The following is a 20,193-nucleotide window of genomic DNA, read 5'->3' on the forward strand; positions in this document are numbered from 1 at the left end:
CAAAATATCACGACTCTGTAAAATATTGCACTACATATCTATATGATTTTTCAATTGGCAATTTTTACAAACTTTATACGTTAAACATCACTTTTTAACATCCGTTAGTAATGAAAACACTGAAGACCGGAAAACGAAAACAGAAACAAAGCTTCTGTTATCGTGGGACACTTCCGCATTCAGGAACAAGGTGGATAACAGTATTGTGGAGAAAGAATAGCAGTAGATTGTGGAGGGAGTATAGCAGAAATGTGGAGGAAGTATAGCAGTATCGCAGAGGACATATAGCAGTAGGATGTGGAGAACAACAGTACTGTGTAGGAAGCATTACAGTGGAGTGTGGAGGATGTACAGCGATATAGTGTGGATGAAGTATAACCGTATTGTGGAGGATGTGTAGCGTTGGAATGTGGAGGAAGTGTAACATTATTTTTGAGGGATTATAGGGGTAGTGTTGCAAGTATAGTGGTAGAGTGTGGAGGAAGTATAGCGACATATCAAATCTGTATTGATTGCATTCAAAATTTGATCAACATCATTTAGAAATAATTTGAATTTTTGCATTAAGTTAGATGTTTATTTGTATTCAGTGCTGTGAAGAAATAAAGCATCACGCACCAGCGGAGAGAGTGATGGAAATGAAAGTGACAGTAGATTTTTGGAGGAAGTGAGAGGCGATCTGGAGGCCAGCTGAAGTCATCACATACTTGTCTTCTCCGTGATTTTCTTCATCAGAGATCTGAGAGGATAATTAACAGTGCTTATGGCTTCCCCGCTATCTCCTCTCACTGTAGTCTTTCCAAATTGCACCTTATGTAAAATGAAACTAGCCCGACATCCATGTCAACTAACTAGCAAGCTTTTTATTGAGATCCGAGGCAATATGAATCAGTCACATTGTAATTAATGATTTTTGAAAGCTATTTGGAGTTAGAAGAAAGACTGTAGACTATTGTCTAGGAAGGAGCAAATAGGACTTGAGTTTGAAATTGGGCTTTTTTGGCTGTTTAGTAGATTTACACTGTAAAAGTATACGCCTTGGCATAATTAAAAATGAACAAACCTAAGTGTAACAATAGCTAGGAATACAAGTTTTGTAGTGATCTCCCAAAGGTCCTGAAAAGGAATGATACTCTTTGGAGACGTGCCCTCTTTATCTAAAGGTCATAGGTCAAGATATCCATTCAATCCACTTTTTTTCCCATTGATGTCACCTAATTTGTATGTCAAGGGAAAGTACAGACAATCTGCCCCTCCCACTGGCCCCACGGTCAACTGTAATCTGCTAAGAGTTACATGGGAGGTGGCATTCGCCAGGCCTGGACTTCCAGATGAATGAGGCAGGGACACGATAAAGCTTTTTGAAAACTCCAGCAGAGTTTGGCATAGGAGAGAGATTCTCACCAGCTGCGTCCCCGGAGAGATATTTTTCCTATTAATGTGTCCGCTGCTCTTGCTGTAGCCTTTAGCTGTACAGCAGAGCAGTGTGGGTAACTGGGTTAGTGGCCTCCCATTACCGAACTTTAGGAGGAAGGAGAGGAGAGGCGATGAGGTGTTAAAGAATGAGAGCACAGCCCTTTCTCCAGTTAACCTTATCACGCCATTCAATCCCAACATCTCCTGGGAGATTAAGCAATGTGGGAGGGAAGGACAGAGTGACAAACGGGAATGTGAGAAAGTAAAAATATGAGTTGGACAAAGTGAGTGAATGATTGGAAATGCAAAGTGTGGATTGGTAAATTAGAGACACTTGTCGTCATCCACTTTCTTAAACCAAGAAGCTTTCTACACTTACCCTTTATGCCCCCTTATGTCGACAAGCAAATGGCAACAAAGGAGGGACAAGATGGGGTAAGGATGCAAGCCAGACTCAAACTAGTGTCATGAGCTCAACACATCAGAACATGTGAGCTTACCGCTAGGCCACAGCTCTGATGAACCTGAACAATCCGTTACATTTTTTCACCTTGACCTCAAAGAAATGGATTAACTATACCCATAATGAAAAGGAAAACATTAAGACAATTTTTCTGAACATTTGATTGTTCAAATCGTTTGGACATCATTTTCAGACATCACTAAACATGGAACAGCACTCACAACCCATTTTACTTTCATAATATTCCAAGTCAGGAAGCACTTAATTTAATCAGCAATTGATTTGATTGTGAAAAAATGGGTGACACATTCTACAATGGAACCAGGTAGTTGAGGGGAGGAAAATAAGAGGACTTGGTGGACGTTCAATTTTAAAGGGCTCATCCCTATGCCCTGTTCCTTTCTTAGGGTTTATCCTCAGAATGAGAGCTTCGGAGGGTTGAAGGGTGTAGGGCTTAAACATAAACTTCAGAACGCACTTCAACGTCATCCATCCAAGCCAAAGGAGCCATCGCACAAGGCTGAAGCTAATCAACATCACTTGAACCAAATCAGTAATCTTTATACATGATATACTCTTCACTGCTTTCAGAATGCAAACCAAAAAGAAATGTTTTACAACATTATGACTTCATTAGATGCTTTATAACTCCTTTATTAGAATAATAGATCGAGCACATTTACAGTAAAATCACTGAGCAAAAGCCAGTTCCATAGAGAAAGCCATGGGTTTAAAATGCTTTTTTGAAAAGTTCATTATAATAATTAAATCTTAAAACCATGGAGATGAACTGATGTTACATGCTTATGTTTCAAGAACCAGAGTGTGTTTAGAGGTGCAGCTGGTTTAATGTGCATTACACTTGGCAAACCTGTAGATTTATGGCATATGGTCTGGTTCTGGTCCGCTTGCCAAGGAAGTGTCTATCAGTTGGACCCTCTGAAAACGTTTGTTTCGAAGGGCCCTTCGAAGGAGCTATTTATGAGTACTTTGGTTTGGAATGATCCTTCAACATGATCATTCTCCTTTCCTTTTGGAGGTTGAAATATCCTGTTTGAAATGCAGGGTTGATGTCAGGCAAAAAGCAAAGACGTTTTAGAGGCGGAGCAACATATTACATTTGTAATAGCTTGCACCAATGAATTGCTCTCAATAAGACAAGAAACATGGGTCAATTTAGATCAGGGTCTAATTTTTTGAGAATGTTCCCTTCTTACCAGGTGACAAAATGCTGACCCGAGGGATTATTTACTTTTTTTATTCGATTATTCAATTTTATGTGTTTTTGTTTCATCCTCATTGAACCAAGTAGGATATTTTTACCTCGTGTACATACCTAAGAACTGATCATAATGTACGACCTCTTGACAAATTCAGTAGGATGGGTGCTTTGAGTACAGGTGTTGGAGAGATTCTCTGGTGAAGGAGAGCATGATCGTCTATGTGTGTGGGACTGGATGATTCAGCACAAGCCGAGGAGAGCCTCCAAGTGATTACTGGCTCAAAAAGGAGACACAGTGGGGTACTAAGAGGTGGGAGGCTGTCCTGGAAAAGGAAGAAAATCTTTATGTAACAGTGTCGTGACGATGTGAGGACACTGTGTGTTTTGTTCCTGGATCACTTTTTGTTACAAATGTATAATTTTGTGTGTCACAACATTTGGAGAGGTGGTTTTTGAAGAGGAACCAGCTGATTTGCAGATAGTGTTTTCTGCAGAGGAAGTCCCTGTCTGATTAGCTAGACAGAGATGTCTCACTAGACATCAAAAACATAGATGTGAATACTGTCAATTTAATCTCTCTTGTTAGAGCCTTTTCAGACACATAGGTCTTCTCTTGTTGTATCCATTCAAAAGGAAATTCTTAATTGGCCAAGGTCAACAGGTCAAAAACTCCTCTCACCTCCCACTGGAAAAGGCAGATGTAGAGGAAGACAAACTTGCAAGGAAACTCTGGTGCTACGAAGTGTGCCAGAGAACATCACAAACCAAATGGCTTCTGCTGCCAAGACATAAAACAGATTCGTACAGTGTGTGCTGCTACTTACACCTTACGACCCGAAATGGAAACTTTTAACTGACAAACTTTGTTGCTTTTGTTTGTTGAATCTCTTTGAGCATTGTCAAGAGTGTTTGAGCTCAAGAGAAGCTCCACAATCCCTCTGAGATATTATTGGGAACTCTGAGTGAAACTGTGGCAATGTGGGAGTGCAGAGGTAAATTGTTAAAAGTCTGAAAGAAGGATCAAGTAGGATCCTCCTTTTTTTCAGTTAATTTCAGACTTGTTTGCTTGAGTAAACAGTTTAGATTTGCATCTGGAATGTGCAATTTAGGAGGGTAAATATCATGCTAAGCCCTCACAAATGACAGCAAACCCAGAGGTTTGTTTTTTGTGCACTAAACCTGTTCGATAAAACCGAGGATGTCCTATGCCATTTGAGTTCTTGCTCTTGACAGTTCCTCTTCAAAACCTTTGAAGCCAACATTTTTATATTTGAAGATAATGTTGAGTCAGCATGGATTGAGACTCTGTGGCCCCCTAAGAGTCTTCTTATTTTTATTCCTTACATTGCAGACAAATATCAGCACTATCAATTTGACACATTTCGCATAAAAACGCCAAGCTTTCCCACAGAGCATTGTACAGTGAGAAAACAAAAACGCTGAAAAGCAACAACAGGTTTGAACTTGCTGGTTTTGTGTTTGCGTATCTTTCTGCAGTGGAGTTTTTATTCATTTTTGCTTTTGTTTCTTTGTTTTACATGCCCTTGACTGCGTCATGCATGCTTTCTTCTTCCATTTTTCCCATTGCCAGAATTGGATCTTTGGGTCTGCGGAGGTGGAGACTACAGTCAGCCATCCATGTTATTCATTCGTCTTCATTTCCAATGAAATATATATTTATAATCCAACTTGTCACGTGGGACTTCTTATTTATCCTTATTTACTTCTGTCAGTGCTTATTAGCACCTGGCATGTTGAATTCTGTCAAGTTGAAATCAAAATTAGAAGCAAAGTAATAAAGGCCTTAAAAACTGTAACTGCTTTCTGCAAATTAAGAATGGGAGTTTGCATTTAATTTATGTTCATTTATTTATTCATATTTAATTTATTTATCCATTATTGTTTTAATTATTATTTATTCATAATCTTAAAGCTGAGTTGTTTACTGACTGGATGAAATTGGATTTTGTTTAGGTAATTAGAAGTAATTACAAAGAAGATGCCCATCAAGAATTCCCGCTTCTGCCTCTTCCAGCCTTTTGTGTGATTGTTGGGTCAGTTTAGGCTTTTATCAGCTCACGGTTTCATTTTTCACAACTGTTATGTGTCCCATATGTTGCTCGACCCCATCCCCCACAATTCTTTCTTTTAACCTTCCATCTATTGGAATGAGCTTGACGGCACACTAACCTTTCGCTTAGCGGAAAAAAAGCACAAGAGTCAATAATGTTCTTCCACCTCTTTTTTTCCTTGCACTCGTTCTATTAGTAAATTTTTTGTCCTCACACGGCTCACCCTTGGTTTTAAACAAAACACGGCAAACTGTATGTGATTAAATATTGCAAAAAAAAAAAAAAAAAAGGTTTTCCTTGACTCTGTTCCTCACCTTCCTTAAAACATTTTTGCTTCGGCAAGAGAACAGACATGTCACGAGACTCACATTCTGTATGGATTTATTTTATTACACGACAGTGTTTACCAATAAATCTTTGCGAATTTCAGTGATGACCATCGAATCGACAGCTTTCCGCTCATTAGTATGCCTGAAACATCTATAAAATCTCCATAAAGCTCGGCTCTGCTGAGGCAGTAAAAAGTTTATTTTCAACTTAGAGGGTAATGATTTTGGTCCTTCTCTCGGTGGCTACTAAGTTGCACTTCCCTCAAATTGAATCAGACAAGACAGTTGTGCATTTATTGCTCGTTCTTTTTTTCTCTCCCAAGACAGAAATTTTATTAGCTTCACGTCGTGTTTTCGAATTAGCGATATCCTAAATTAGCATCAGTTGCTTCCTGGCCCATTTGTTGTCACTTCTGACCAGCACTCAACCCAATATTCCAGCACTTCATGAAAAAAAAAAACCATGATTTTCATAAATCAACAAACAAGCGGCAATAAGCCTCTGTTTTCTCATTTCAGCACAAAATAATAACTTATCAAAACAATTTGTCTTGCAAGAAAATGCCACATCCAGTATTTATCGTCATTTGGAAATGGCAATTATGTGCACAAATAATGCTTCTGCTGGCATTTGAATATTTGCATATTTGTGAATATGCTTAATATTGTTGATTAAGATGCAGTTAGACTTTCTGCCGTTATTTGGTCTTGGCGGAGGCTCTCTTAATGGCATTATTAACAGAGTCTCGCAATGACATATTCAATCGAGCAGATGACAATGATGAAATATCTGCACATAGAAGTGATGCATAATTTGTTAAAGGGTTAAAAATAGACATCGCGTAGAGTAGGCTTTTGGATTTAGGGTTATTAGTGCATACTATTTGCCTTCCTGATTGTCCGATTTTGTTTGCAACAAAAGATTTGACCATTCAGAGACAAATATAAAGAGCAGGGATTTGTCCTTTCATTCAAATCATAAGTTAATCATAAATTATGCAGTCTTTTTTATTTATAATGCAGTTTTAATCCCTTCTAACATATTTCTCCTGGGCTCCTCTATATCTTTCTCAACATTAATGGCCTTTATGAACAAAGGGTAGTTTAGATTGTGGTAGTATGTAGGTGGAAGCGGCGCCCATGGCAAGGGTAAAATCATGGCCAACCCTTATAAAGCATCATTAACAATAATTGGCTTTGATTTTGTGTTTGCTTTCCCTAATAATCCCACTAAAACATACTTTATATCTCTTTGTCTTTCTCACTGGCCTGGTGAGAGATAGAGAGGAAGTTGAAGTGAGGGATGAACAATGAAGGTGAGATTAAGAGAAAATAATTCAGCGAGGGAGCCATTGTAGGAGTATCCCTTATTTAGACATGCCCCGCAGAGCAAAAGCACAATTAAAATGATTCATTCTCACCATAACTCAACAAATATTACACACAGCTTAATCAAAAATGCATATCTGTTTCACCTCATGCAGTATACAGAATGTACGCCGTTAGACAGAGGGGGGAATGAAAGAGAGAGTTTTAAAATATTCACCACCACAGTTAAGAGATTCAAATGCCCTCATTAGAAAAGATGAACTTTGTAGAGGTTACTGTGTTCCTCGCCACCTGGAACCTTATTTTAGCCCAAAGGACTGATTAACATTGTGCTATGCATGCCACTGAAGTTATAGACTCTGCTACGGGCCCATATGCATTTAAAAAGCACCAATCAGGCTAAAAGGATAGAAGTGCAAAACTAATAAGCCAATTAAAGCAGACAGTGAAGCCTAGAATATTCTGGAAAGTGCCGGTTTTTCCATTAGCCAAAGAAGTATGTGATTGTAAAGGACCCAAAGATCTATTTTCTCGTGTAGAGTTTATTGATTATGGTGAGCTGAAGCAAGCGGAGAGCAGTCTAGTTCACGACACCAAAGTGATATAATGACATTTTCATTTGAAATCCAGTTTTTACTCAAATTTGTTATTTTTGACAGTCGGAACTATGGTTAACATATGATACAGAAGTTAGAATTTAAAAAAATGCTCAGGACATGAAGTTTTAGTTACATTACATGCTAAAGCATTGCAAATTACTGGCTATACCCAAGCTGACAAATTCAGTTTGTATTAATCACTTATGTGGATGCACTAAATCAGAGAGCAACTTGCGTACAAAAATCTGCTGTTATTAAATCTGATTTATTTAATGGATGCCATAAAGATGGGTCATAAATAGCCATAGAGATGGCCAGTAATTTATGTACAAAGATACAGTACCTGTATTGAATAAAGCCATGTGCTTGCCTTAGTCATAAATAATGTGTCCCAACTAGGTGCGACGCGATAAAGTGACAAACGATAAATCTCATGAAAATGACGTGACTGTGGCGACATTTTCAATAAAAGATATTACGTGGTTCCTTACAGGTATTGCGGCAGTTCAAGGTGAAACTTCCACAGTGTGGCGCGTAAAGTGAGTTAAATTTCTTTCGCTAACAATTGAGGTTTCTAAGATTAATTCTCTTTTGAGCTTTAAATCAATGAAGCCTACCTCCCTACCCTAAACCTTAAACCTAAACTTAACCTATAGTGTCATAAAAAGCAAATATGATGTGAAAACTGCAAGCGCAAAAACGCAAATAAAAAAAATCTTAGTTTGAAGAGCACAGACATTGAGGCTACAAGAGTCCAAAATGAATAAAATACCAAAAGCAGTTTATTGTGAAACCAAAATCCCAATAATAACCAGAAAAAATACGATTTGGTGGATAATGTGGGACTTTTAATCATAAACAAGCCTGGCATACACAGGGATGCATATTTTGAAATTACAGTGATTTGGCTTCTTTACAATGCACGATACAGTATGTAAGTATTTACCAAATTAAGTTTTGTAAAAGCCTATATATTCTCCAGATGAGGTTTATTGATGAGGAATAATAAAAAAAGAGGAATAAAAATTTATGGCCCAGGGTGCCATACAAGCTAGAACTGCTTCTGAATATACAATATAAGTTGCTGTTTTATGAGTGCATTGTGTGAAAGTGAATAAAAAGTCGTTGTTGTAGGGCCTCTAAAAAAGCCACTTTAAAGGAATATTCCAGGTTCAAGTTTAGCTCAATCGACAGTATTTGTGGCATAATGTTGATTACCACAAAAATTATTCTCAACTCTCATTATTTTTTAATCAACGTTACATTGTGGCACTTAAAATGAAAGTGAATGTGGCCAAATTTTTTTAGGTTTAAAGGCAGAAGTTTTAAGCTTATAATTTAAAAAAGCACTTTAATTATTCTGTTAAAATTCATGTATTATTTGAGCTGTAAAGTTGTTTAAATTGTCATTTTTACAGTCGTTTTAGGGTTTGTTGACATTTTGTTGGTAGCTTGTTTGCTTTTTATTTTTGCCACATCATGCCAGGTAGCTCTGACCATAGCGAAATCTCATTGGTCCAAAATGCTGATATAACAATATATGAATTCTGTATTCCCTCCAAAGCCAGACGTGTGATATTCCTGTCTGTTCTTCTTTGATTTCCAACCATTAAAAGGTTTAGTTGTTAGATGCTTGCAAAATATATGAAGAAACAAAATAGCATTGCTAGCATTTTGTTTTGCAGGCATACAGTTATTGAAAAATTCCAATTTTAACTTTCCAAGTTGCATGGAACGCACCATAAACATCAAATATGGTATGCTTTTAATGCATCAAAAAGTATATTTCTTTCAGAGAGGACAGAATAATCACTTGATGTTGATAACTTTTAATGTCGTGTCTAGATAGGACACCGCTTTAGAGCCATAAAGACGTTATGCTGGGAGGATTTGCTGATTGTAGCGGAGAGTGCAATGGATGCCAACACATGCCTCTGATAAACTATTCAGGAAGCATCTCCTCATCTATTTCCCATTTGCACAATACTCACAGAGCGAAAGAGAGGGCAGATGGACTGAGAGGAAGAGAGCGAGAAAGAGAAACCATCTCTCTGAGGTGCACCTGTGTTTTGGGGTTTGAAAAGCAGCTTTTTCAGCATTTTTGCATGAAGGCGTGGTAGCCAATCAGAGCTAATGACCGGGTTGCTTTCGATCGCCGGGCGGATGGACCATCTCGGTGCTTGCGTTTCATTTAGCCACGCAGCTCATGTGCTACCAGCTGGAGTACCACACAAACTGCCTGATTAAAAGTAGCCCTCTCAAGACCCCACGTTCTCATCCTGAATGCCAAACTATGGGACTCCGGGAACTAAATGATAATGTGGTGAAGCAGCTCGGCTAACTATGGAATGCAGTTGACGGAGCATGAAACTGAGTTCTGTAGAGTTCTAGTTTTTGAGGTTGTGCAGAATATAAGAGAGCTTCAGCTCTCCCGGTTTTAAGTTTTACTGTGTGTAATCCATTTGAATGTATTTGTTTAGTGAATGTGGGTTTAAAAAGCAAATAATTCTGATTATTTTCTGAAAGGGTAAGCCATATTCAAAGCTGTTCTTTATTAAAAATGTTAAATTAATGCTCCAAGTTGCTACATTGTTCTGCAGCCCATAACAGCTTATAGTTAATGATAAACTAAAGTGTATTACATGGCAGACCATTTATTAAACTAAGCAGTGTTGTAAAAACAGGGTTCCTGGAAGCCTGGAAATATCAGGGAATTTTAGAATAGTGTTTTCAGGGGCTGAAAAGGTCATGAAAATGTCTACAGTTGATTAAAAAAAAATCTAGTAAATCTCTGCTCTAAAATATTTCATATTCAAGTATTGCTCTTGGTTAGAGTTGCGTAGAGTAGAACTTGATCACAAGCAATAGTCATGCCCAACTTGTGAGCTTTCTTTTGAGTAGGTTCTTTTCATTTAATCGGTCAAAATGGTTCACAAATCGTTCTGAATGATTCATTTGCCAATCAGTCTGAATCAACATGATTTAAAAAATCGGTTTTCAGAAATTAATAACGACATGGAAAAGTCATGGAATTTCATGGGTCAAAAAGGGTGGGAACCCTGTATAAAGTATCCAGTCGTCATACTTAAATAAAAGTAAGGATACCATAACCTTGTGCGACCCCGTGTCCTCATGCGTTGACGTAGTATTTTGGCTTCGCTATATGCAACACATTATTTAAATTAATTTAAACCAATTGAATACTGTTTCCAACACTCTGGACTGTCATTTAAGGGTTAAAGTTCTGCCACATCGAATCATGTGACACAACAGCATGGCATCGATTTCCATGAATCGCTTCTGCAGGTGCAGAGAAACAAGCAAGTGCACACAGAACATTACAGTGAGACACAGAATAGAAAACAAGGTAAGAGTATAAATAGACACAAAATAAATAGGACATATAATACTGAATGGCATATGTACATGTGCAAGTGGTAATATATGTGCAATGTAGGGGTATGTACAGTTATTGAATTAAATTTGTGTGAATTTACATATTTACATGACATATGTATACATTATTGCACTAAGGGAGTCCTGAAGGCAGTTTAGTTGTTCATGTGGTAAATAGCCTGAGGGTAAAAACTCTTCTTGTGCCTGGTTGTCCTGGTGCTAAGTGCTCTGTAGCACCGGCCAGAGGGCAACTGTTCATCTATCCATACACCCCAGACTGTTTAAAGTCTACCTTTTTCTCAGGCAGGACGAAAATTAGGCATTTTTTATTTAACTCCAGGAGACACCCGAGTAACAGCTTTCAGAGTTCCACAAAGCCCTTGCAACAAACGCAGGAAATGGGAATGTTTTTCTGAAGGTGCTCAGAAAACAAGTTCTACGGTCAAATTTACTGCGTGCATGATCACCAGTCCTTCAAACTCCACTGAAATACTTTAAACAAACTTCAAATCTCCCTCTGGTGGTCACTCCTCTTTGTCCAAAGGCATTTTTGGTGGCGAATGTGGGACAGCGGGAAAGAAAAGAAACATTTGAAAGAAGCTTTGCTTAAGTTAGTCCATATGGTGGCTTTCTGCTGCCTGATTCACAGCACAGACCCATCCCTGAATTTTAAGTGGTTGTTTGGGATTCTATTACAAGGAATCTGCGTTTCCTTTGCCTCTGTTCTTTGACCTAGAGAGGATTACTGTGGGCTTTTTCATTCCCGCATGCACACTTGTGAAAGATCACATCAGTTACTGCACCCATAATGAACGGCAGTGTTTACGTGTGCATCTGTCTGCAACTCTGCATGCGTTTGAACACACAGTCTCAAAAACCCACCCTGTGTAAAAAAACATGCCATCTCTCTCTCCGAGTCGAGGCAGAAAAAGCAGCCATGTCTCTCTGCTTTGATTCCCCTCTGAGTCTCTCTGACTGCCTTTATAGTGAGCACTTGAATGCTGTCAGCGGCTGTGTGTCTCGGCTCACCATTGAGTTCACGGTGTTTGAAGCGGTGACACTGCGTCTGCACTGATAACAGTGTGAAATTAAAATCCCTCTTTCTGATGACGCGGAGAACTGTTTCTTTAATCCTTAGGGGTTTGGAGTTTTTGGCACCCTAGAGTGCAAAGGGGGTGGGTGGGGGTTAGAGGTTTTGTAGGGGCAGGACATCAGATGATTGGAGAGTGAGATGAGGCTGCTGTGTTGGAATAAGGATGGAAATTAAACAATAATGCCTCTGGTTCTGATTGCACGTAACAATTTCAGTTCCGTAACAATTTTATTAACGATTCTTTAAGTACTATTAAGGAAGTGAATGTGTTCCCCCCTCCCAATAATTGGTCTTAACTACAGAACCGTTTAAAAGTTTGGAATCACTATGGAATTCTTTTAAACAAAAGTTAATACTTTTATTCATCAAGTTTGCACTTGATTGATCATTAAAACTGCAATAGAGACAATAGAGATTTACAATCTCACAAAGTATTATTATATTGATTATGCAAATAGCAATAATTTATAGTCTTAAAAATAATAATTTCACTTTAAGTAAATGCTGTATTCTTCAAACTTCTTTAAATGGCTGGTAACACTTTACAATAAGGTTCCATTTGTTAACAACATTAGTTAACATTAGTTAGCAATAAACAATACTTATTAAGCATTTATTAATCTTTCAGCATAGATTGTATTAGTTAACATTAACTAATGCACTATGAACTAACAATGAACAATTGTATTTTTATTAACTAACATTAACAAAGATTAATAAATGATGTAACAAATATATTGTTTATTGTTGTTGTTTGTTCATGTTACCTAATGCATTTACTAATATTAGCAAATGGAACCTTATTGTAAAGTGTTACCAAATTGCTTAATGACTTCAAGTTATTCTTTAAGTTCTTTTGCCGGTTCTATCCTTATATTCTTATTTGCCAGTTTCAGATGTGGATTTTTCTTTCAAATTCCAAAACTTTTTATGGTAGCTTGTAAATACTAAACAAAATCAATATTATTTTCATAACTTTTTCTTATTACAGTACTATTATTAAAACAAAACTTTGTTCAGAATGTGCATCTTTAAACTTTGTAATGTCTTATGAGCAACCAATTGGTAATTGCACTGATTTAAGTCTCCCATGCCTTAAGTTACATAACACAGTAACAGTTTCATTTAATTTTGTTCATTTTGAGTTGGACATGATGAAAAGTAATGTGTTCAAGACTTGTGGTTCAAGAATTGCTCTGACTGATTCAGTAAGTTAGTGAGTTGTTATACTGATTCAAACTGGTCGCTCGTGAGTTTGAGACTCATTTAAAAAGAATTGTTGTTTTGTTTGTTTTTTATCTCCTCTTCTCCCAATTTAGAATACTCAATTCCCACTACTTAGTAGGTCCTCGTGGTTGTGCGGTTACTCACCTCAATCCGGGTGGCGGAGGACCAGTCTCAGTTGCCTCTGCTTCTGAGACCGCCAATCCGCGCATCTTATCACATGGTTCATTGTGCATGACACCATGGAGACTTTGCTTGTGGAGGCTCATGCTACTCTCCGCGATCCACTTACAACTTACCACGCGCCCCATTGAAAGCGAGAACCACTAATCGTGACCAGGAGGAGATTACCCCATGTGACTCTACCCTCCCTAGTAACCGGACCAATTTGGTTGATTAGGAGACCTGGCTGGAGTCACTCAGCACACCCTGGATTCGAACTCGCGACTACTCGCTGAGCTACCCAGGCCCCCTGACTAAAAAGAATTGTTTTAAAAGAATCATCCGTTCATGAATCCAGTTACGCTGGGTACTATTACTCTACATGCTGTATGTTTCTTGTTCCATGCATCCAGTTAAAATCTAATCTAATCTAATGCAAACAAATGCATACTTTCGAGAAGTTTTAATAAAAAATAAATAAATAAAAAAAAACGTCATGAAAATAATTTGGTTCCAAAATAAAAAAAAAACAAACAAAAAAGAACAAGCCTGGGTGTCGATCAGTTGAAATTGTAATTACATAATATGCAGAATAATTAATCACAATTAATCACTTATATAAATGTTGGCTGAATATTTTACATAGAATATATATATATATATATATATATATATATATATATATATATATATATATATATATATATATATATATATATTAGGGCTGTGAATCTATCCAAAACTTTTAACTAATTAATCGCATAGTTTTCTGTGATTAATCACAATAATGATTCATTACAACAAACATAAAAAAACAATCATCATAAATATATTTACTTTATACTTTGTCTGCAAGAAATTGGTTAGTCATCATTTATTTTTATTATTTAAATATGTATTTGTTCAAATTGTTATTATTATTATTTATTTATTTATTTATTTTTGCTGATAGAGTTAATTAGCGACATTTTTCCAGAGAGTAATCTTTGATCCAAGGATATGTATGTTGGACCTCATGTATTCAGATAGAAGACAAAGGCAGGCCTAACACAGTCGTAAAAACATAACTTAAGCCCCCACCTTCTAAGTCGTAAATCTTACTGATAAAAATCGCGCCAAAATCAAACAAAGGGAGTCCAAAACAGACTACAAATCCCATGAAGCCTTGCTCACTAAAGGATCGAGCACTCAACTCCTATTGGATGAGGCACACAACAGAATGTCCCTCAAACATGACATCATCAGGACTTCAAATAATTCTGAAATGCTTCCAAAGTGGCTTCCAGCAACTTAGTTCACCGAATACGGACGTAGCTTTTTGCTGCTCTCCGGTGTAACCTCGTGGCATAAGGAAGTAATGTCCGACTTGAAACTGTAGCCATACAATCTCCATCTCGCTGGACGAGCTAAGATTACTCTGTGTTCAACCGAACACTCTAACGGATCCGAAGGAGACCGCTGAGCAATTCGCATCTTCATCCGTTTGCCTACAGAAGTGAAGAGATTAAAGATTTCTCTTCCATCTTCAATCAAGTCGACATTTCTGAGTTCTCCGCCAGCCCACTGAGAATCAACAGCCGTACCGCCCTCTGACAATCAACAGCCGTACCGCCCGCCGACAGCGCGAGGAAATGTCTTCTCGTCATCACCCGAGCCTCAAGGAACCGGGTCAAAGTTAAAGGACGGAGGAAAACACATTCTACCTGTGTCCTCATGCGATTCGAGTAAGAGGTTTACGTCTGGGCAGAGATAGAATATTATAGCGTGTTATTCTTGTGTTTCAAGGTTTTTGCTTGTATAGTTTACGGACCGCCATGTCCGCTCATTATTAATACTCAGGGTATTAATTATCACAAATTTGTTTTGCTGTATTGTGATCCAACCAAATTGGACTGTTGTGCATTTTCACCATCGCGGGTGAGACAGAAACTGAGTTCATCCATTAAAGAGTCAAATAACAAGGGACTTTTACGAGCCCCGCTCGTAAAACCGCGTCTCTGAGTGATGAACACGGCTGCTTTATCTCCAGCTATCGCGAAATCAGCTTTCGGGCTGTCACTTAATAATCTCTCTCTCTCTCTCTCTCTCTCTCTCACTAACCACACTGACACACACACACACACACTGCCACACACACACCTTATGTGTTATAGGATTATTTTGATTTCCATATCTAATCATATCACTGTTTAGTTTGTAGTTGTAAGTCGGAAGTTTATTGACTGCATTGTATTAATTATTAATTGATATTACTGCATAAATAAACTTTGTTTATATTACAAAGAGAAGTGTTTTGGTTTGTTTTGCATACTCCTGTGTCATGCTGACGGGATGTCAGTGCTCGGATTCAAACCTTCATTCATTGTTTTTTTTCCCGAAAATCGATATTCTTCGGATGTCGATTTTCCTAAGAAAACAATCTAATATTGAGACTGTTTTAATATTCGGTTATTAGTCCCTGATTCCAGGGTGGTGCCCCATCAATGTTAATCCTTATTAATATTCTATTGATTTTTGATAATTGATAATTATCTTTGATGGTTGTTGAATTTGAATGATCAATAAGCTAGTGTTAATTGTAATTAATGTTTCATCGATGTTAACATTTAACGATTATCTTTGATAAGTGTTGATTTTAAAGGATTAAAAAAAGCTAACATTGATTCTCATCGATGTTCTGTTGATTTTTGTAATTAATAATTATCTTTGATAATTATTAATTATTGCTAATAACCAAACTTGCTCCTAAACGTAGCACACTACATTTATTGGAGTCCCATATGAGGTTTTAATGAGTTAGATCCAATTAATTAATTTAAATATTGATTAATAACTACAGAAATAATTATTAATTATTTACTGATCTAAACAACCAATAAAGCCCTACATGTATATGTTGTATATGTTATAATTACAATTTGGGCACAATCCTCTGGCGTTTTCCAGTGGACTTTTTTAAATAGTAGGATCAAATGGGCGGATTCAATTAATATGAAACTGTATTGGTAAGAGAAACTTAAGTGTGCATTGTCAATGCATTATTAGACACTATATAAAACATTAAATGCTGAAGTTTAATTTGTTGCCCGTGACATGCGTTGTGCGTAATGACTGACATGCACAAATGCCCATTGTACAAATGTGCCTGTGTTTGTTCCTGGCAGGCAGCAGATGCTCTAACCCCACCCATTCCCTAATCTGATCCTGTAAGGCTGAGTAGCCTGCCAGTAGCAGCTCGGGACACGTTTCTCCTATCGTGTGATGTTTCAGGAAGAAGAAAAAAATGGACACTGCATTAATTTTGTTTAATGTGTTAAACAAAAAAATATGAATCGCAGAACTCTTTAAATTTCCCAGCAGTATTATATATATATATATATACTGTATGTTAACTGTATGTTAACAGTTTAGAGTTTTCACATCGGAATCAGAAGCAAGGCACCAGTGCGATGCAGAAGTAAATTTAAAATTTAAGTCAGTCTTGTCTTGATGGATGACACAAGATTGATTGTGGAGAAACAAAGAGCTCAATCACTCTCAACTTTTTATGAGGATTAATCAACATAGGAAAAATGAGGGATGCTGTTATCTCGGCTTTTGGTAAGTTAACACATATTTTTGGAAGTGTATCCTTTTTGAGACGTAAAAGTTTTGGCTGGTGTGTGAACAAAGAGATATTGCTATTCAATGGTTGGACATAAATACTTATTTCTGACTATATAATTAAGCTATACTATTAAGTGGGATTGAGCCAAACTGAGTGATCAATCCGTCCTCTGTTGTGTAAATTAACATTCAAAGGCTCATCGTCCTCCCTCTCTTCATTCCACTGAATGATGATGTTGGAAATGAGCAGAGCTTATTGTGTTGGCTGTCATTACATGGAAGAATTCTACAAGAGCACATTAGGTTACACCAGCATCATATAAATATGATTTCATGATGATCAAGTTTGTAAAATCAATTGCTCACTCCTGATAACCATTTTATAACTTTATTTTCTGCATAGAGTGCAGCAGTTTCTGCAGCAAAAACGCTGCCCGTGTAAAAGCACAAGTGTCGTTTTCTGCTAAAGTTGTTCGGATACACTGCTCCGGTGCTGCTCACTTGCTGCTTCAGTGTGGTGTGTGCAACAAGTGTTACCTGTACAGCCAGAGTTGCACTTAATGCCCCCTGCTGACTGAGACTTGCAAAAACATGAAGGTGGTACCCCAAACTAGAATGGCTCCTTTTAACCTTAGTCAGGAAGCGAATGTTTTCTTAACTGTTCGAAAGGTCAAACGCCCCCTCAATAAGTGCCCCCTCTCTCCTTCTATCTTTCACTTTTCCATCTTCTGTTGAAGTGACAGAGTAGGACATTGAAGATATGGCATTAGGCATCTCTCTCTCTCTCTCTCTCTCATCTCTTCCTCACAGACTGCTACTTCCTCTAATAAATAGAGTTCTGAACTCTTGAATTGCAAATGCTCTGATGTGGGTCATAAATCTTTTCTAAATGTGTATGTGAGTCATAACTCTGAATCAGACTTTTGCATGTGCATGTGTGCGCTCGTGTGTGTGTTTACGTCTTTGGTGACTTTAGAGGCACAGGAGGCAGGACTTTCCACTTTTAGGAGTTGCAAAGACACCGCGGGGCCTGAACTTGATGATAATTCATTCATTTATTCATTGGGTCGCTGCCTGTTTGCATACAAGAAAGAGAGAGGTGGTTCACCAAAGGCACTCACTGTGTTATCTCAAGTGCTTCGTTTCAGCTTACAATTTGTAACAGAACCAACAACCCCCCACTCTTCCCAAACAATCGCAACCCTTCTCCTTCCCTCAAGAATAGATGACAAAAATACTAAAAGATACCTCTAAAAAGGACAGTTCCCCCCAAAATGAAAATTGTCATTTGTTCCAAACGCTTATGAACAACATGATGGTGAGTAAATTAAGATTCAGTTTACATTTTTGGGTGAACTATAGCTTTAAAAAGTGTGAAATGAAACAAAAAGGGGAAAGAGGGAAAGTGAGGCTCACAAGTGTTAAGCGGGGCGTGTAGGTGCCACTCTGTAGCCTGCTCTGTTAGTAATGGATTGTTTTTTATGGAGTCCATTGGGGGCAATTTGGTGGCAAGCAAAGGGACAAACCCTCCTGAGAACAGAGAGGAATTAAAACGCTTGGACCGTGTGAAGGAGAATGTTTGGAGCTGATGCGGGTGGATTTGCTGAAGCAAAACCGACTCGATTCTGAAAGCCAGCTAGTTTTGTTCAACGAATTTCACCAGCATTGCCATAACGACCTCATCATACAGCAGTTACGAAAATGGAATTTGATTCAAATACATGCTATATTCTATGTTTAAATATACAATATGCATTACATTTTTTCTGTTATATGTAAACGTATATGACTGAAACGGCAAGGAAACAAGGTAGCTGCTTTCAGAAAAATGAATAAAACCTGTCATTCTCTTCAGAAACCGTACTCTACTCAACGATGTTGAACGTTTATGGCTCCTCCTAACTCAGAAACTTGGGTATCAAATTTTTTTCCAAGTTTCCTAGTCATAATTACGACTTGATGGGTGGGAAACTCGTATTTACAATAATTCCAATAGCACGTAATTATGGCGTGGCAAGACATTTTGTTTGACATAAGGTAATACCATTGAGTAAACCACTGAAACATTTTTTTAAACCTAACTGTAAGGCTTGGTTTACTTTTCCCGATGCATTGAATTCTTGGGGGCGACATGAGTAACCCCAGAGGCCATATGTTGTTATGTGGTGTTCAAAGCTCAAGCCATCTCAGCTTTAAGCCTGTTTGCCGTTTTAAAGCACTACAAAAGTTTACTGGAAAACGTACATGAATATCATTACATAAATTATACCATGACAAAAATCTGAACAAAATTGAAGAGAGCCTGTGTATTTTGAACTATTTCTCAAACAAATGTAAATTTACCAAGAGCATCTGAGGCGGTTAAGTTTTGTGAACCCACATTCAACGATTTGACAATCTGCACTCTATCAAAGCCCATCGCTAGCACTGTTCTATGTGAGCAGCGAAAAATTAATACTAGTCATTAATATAGGCATAATAGCATACTTTTCACAATCCAGTTAAATCCACATGGATAAAATCAAGTCCTACCCTAAATGATTTTTGCTGAATCAAAATACAGAAGTTGAATTTGTTGCGCTTATCGATTCATCGGTGCGAAACAGAGTCTGAGCTGAATAGTTAACCATGCTAGAACATGAGACATAAAACTTTTCTTTATTCAGTTTCACCTAAAAAAGGATCCACCGGAGATGAATCAGAGCTTTATGCGCTCCTCTTTTAGCCATGGGCTCGGAGCAGAGGATATTTTTGGTTTGCAGGTGCTGAGGTGGTCTATGTAAAACTCAACGAGAGTTCAGCCCACATGTTAAATTCATAGACACTCTAGGAAAAGGAATGAAAAGCTTTCAGCATGGACCGTATCTGCTGAACTGACATTTGAGCAATTCCTTCAGATGCTGCAATTCTTCTAGGAAGGGTGGTCTCTAGCACCTAGTACAGCACCCTTTATACACCCAAATGGCATATATGTCAAACTATATATAAATGTATTGAATAGTTTTTTTTAGGTTCAAATTAGAACCAGAAAGGGTTCTACAACCTAATGCTGTGTTAATTATTTAAATTATTGAAAATTATTGTATCTTAAAAGATGGAAACTCTGAGGCTACATCCTCGCTAACCCGTTTTTTTATTTTTTTTTTTTGAAAACACTGTTTTCAGTTTCCTTAACGTCATTGTTTTCGAAACGCTCTATTTTTCTTTTTTTTTTTTTTTTTTTGGGTGGAGGAAAACTATCTACTATAATAAAGACAATTAGGATTTTCGAGCCAAGGGTTT

The 20,193-nt window shown here is 37.6% G+C and overlaps 1 protein-coding gene across 2 annotated transcripts in view; it reads left to right on the plus strand.

The window, feature by feature from the left end:
- LOC127427844 (calmodulin-binding transcription activator 1-like) overlaps positions 1-20,193 on the plus strand; it is a 474,573-nt gene that overhangs the window by 180,154 nt on the left and 274,226 nt on the right. The window lies entirely within an intron of this gene.

The sequence above is a fragment of the Myxocyprinus asiaticus genome, chromosome 37, assembly GCF_019703515.2.
Source record: "Myxocyprinus asiaticus isolate MX2 ecotype Aquarium Trade chromosome 37, UBuf_Myxa_2, whole genome shotgun sequence".
Classification (NCBI taxonomy): Eukaryota; Metazoa; Chordata; class Actinopteri; order Cypriniformes; family Catostomidae; genus Myxocyprinus; species Myxocyprinus asiaticus.